Source organism: Dermacentor silvarum, chromosome 1 (genome assembly GCF_013339745.2).
Source record: "Dermacentor silvarum isolate Dsil-2018 chromosome 1, BIME_Dsil_1.4, whole genome shotgun sequence".
NCBI classification, from domain to species: domain Eukaryota; kingdom Metazoa; phylum Arthropoda; class Arachnida; order Ixodida; family Ixodidae; genus Dermacentor; species Dermacentor silvarum.
The window spans coordinates 211,060,861-211,063,474 of record NC_051154.1 but is presented as its reverse complement, the minus strand read 5'-3'; positions in this window follow the sequence as shown (position 1 = coordinate 211,063,474).

Sequence of the window (2,614 nt, the reverse complement as noted above, 5' to 3'; positions counted from 1 at the left end):
ACTGGTGGTCCCTTCCACAGGACCTCCCGTCGTTGGTACTAGGTGCATCCGGTTGCGCTGGAGTACACCTGTGGGAGTCTCCACCACGTAGGAGCGAGGGCGTTGTGCTGGCCCCATGACGATCGCGGGGGAGTTGACGTCCCGTACCCAGACCTGCTCGCCTGCCTGAGGCCGCAGTTCATGAGCCGCGTGTCTTCTGTTGAAGTCAGATGCTTGGCGCCTGCGGTTATCTTGATCACGCCGAGTGAATGGGCCAGGCAGGCTCCAGCTGATGCGACGCCTTCGGTACCCGGGTCTGTAGGCGTCTGCCCATGAGCAGCTGAGCAGGGCTCACTCCGTTTACCCTAGGGGTGTCGCGGTATGCCAGAAGCGCAAGGTATGGATCATCCGCCTTCCGCAGCAGGTCCTTAACCGTCCTCACCATCCGTTCCACCTCCGCGTTGGACTGTGGAAAATGGGAGCTGCTAGTGACGTGGCGGAAACCATAGGAATCGGCGAAGGCGGAGAACTCTCTTGCAGCAAACTGAGGACCATTACGCTGCGCACCAGTCTTGGGATCCCGTGGCGCGCGAAGACGCTCTTGATGACGTTGATCACCGCAGGTGCTGACGTCGAGCGCAGGCTGATGACCTCCGGGAAGCGTGAACGGTAATCCACCAGAAGGACGTAGTCCTGGCCGTTCAAATTAAACAGATCGACGCCTACCTCTTCCCAGGGCCGAGTTGGAGTGGCTGACGGCAGCATAGGTTCCGAGCGCTGCACCCTGGTTTCGGCGCACGTGGGGCAGTTTGACACCAGTGTCTCAAGTCCTCGGAAGAGGCTGGGATCGAGACGCAAGTCGCCCGAGGGCTGTGGAGTCCCCGAGACTTGGTCGACAAACGTGCAGACGCCCAAGGCCTGGATTGCCGGGAAGCCCAGCAGCGGGACTGTCTTGGTTGCCAGGACGTAGAGTAGCTGCTTGGTGAACTTGCCGTGCCATGACAATTGAGGTAGCAACATAAGTGCCTAATACCGGTAGAACGTTGTTGCCAGGGCCTTTCAATTCGTTTTTGGGCTCTTGAAGCTTCGAGGGGACGCCAGGGAACGTACTGGGTACGATAGAAACTTCGGCGCCAGGGTCCACCTTGAAGGAAAGTGGACAGCCATCGACGAGTACTTCGACGAACTTCGCGTTCGGACGCTCTCCCGCAACTGCATGTAGCTCGATGGAGCTGGCAGAAGGCTTCGGTGTGCGCTTCCTGCTCCCGCGTTTCTTCTTAAGGCATACGTTCTCGAAGTGGCCCCTTTTGCGGCAAAAATTGCAGGACGCTCTGCGAGCCGGACAGTCGGCGCGAGGGTGCGATGTGCGTCCGCAGAATGGGCACAGCTGCTGCGTTGTCCTATCAGGAGACGCTGGCTTTTCCTTGCGAACGCGAGCGACGTTGGTGCGAACGCGAGCGGCGTCGATGGCGAGCATCGATGAATCAGCCGAGTCAGGAGCCTTGCGTTCGTTAACGGCGTCTTCGTGCTGGCGAACGTGCGTGAGCGCTTCATGCAACGTCAATCTCGGGTTCCGACAAAGCTGGTCCGAGAGCTTGCGGTCAAGCAAGCCCACGAGGAAACGGTCTCGGACAAGACGCTCTTCGATGTCGGGCGAGGAATAGTTGCAACGCTTGACCATCGTCCGAAGCGCAGTGTAGAATGCGTCGGCCGACTCACCCGGCTGCTGCGTACGGCGGTGAAAGCGAGCTTCGGGTGGACGAAGTGGTCGTTGAACGCCTTCTTTACGGCGACGACGTCCTTCAGGTCCGCGTCTCCCAGCGTGGTGGACGCGAGGACCACCCTGTCTTGTGGGCCCATGCAGTAGAGCATAGAGCACACCTGGACCTCCGTCGGAGCGGCGGAAAGTCCAGTGGCGAACGAGTAGTCCTCGTACTGCAGCAGCCATGTGGGCCAGGAGCTGGGGTTGTCAAAGTCAAACGCCGGTGGTGGACGCAGCTGGGCCATGCCATGTAGAGACGCAGCGGCCGACGAAGCAGCGAGCGTTCCGGTAGAGCCTGTACCGGTAGTCATGGCGAAGGAAAGTTGACTTCCTCGACGGAGAGTGGCGGGGCCAGAGCGTGTGTCGAAGCCGCATGTACGGGATCAGCCGAGACGCGATGGTCCCGATCCCACTGAATTCTGACACCATGTCGAGCGGGCGAGTGACACAGCAGGTAACTCTCTGGGCGGGCAAGTGCCCGACCGCGTTTATTGAACGCTTATATAGTCGAGGATGCAGTGCTGCCATCTCGTGGTACTGCCGTACACTACACTTGTGTGGCTTTGGCCGCGGTGAGCTGCGGCAATACAGAACCTGCGTTATGTGATCCGTGTTCCTTGACAATGCGGAGGTGCTGACGATTGAAATGTCGAAGTGGCGTAGCGCCTCGGCAGCGCAGTTCAGCGAACCGCGTCCGCCTTTGCATAACGGACGTCGAGGGATGTGCTCCTCTCTACAAGTCATAAAAATGTGACTGCGTCGACCGCCCACGGTTCAGCGCTGAATGTGTGGTTCAAGTACTGTGCTTGAAACGAATGGCGCAGCTGTGGTGGCAGATCGCCATGAGGCCTCAGTTTGTGCTCTGTGCTTGAA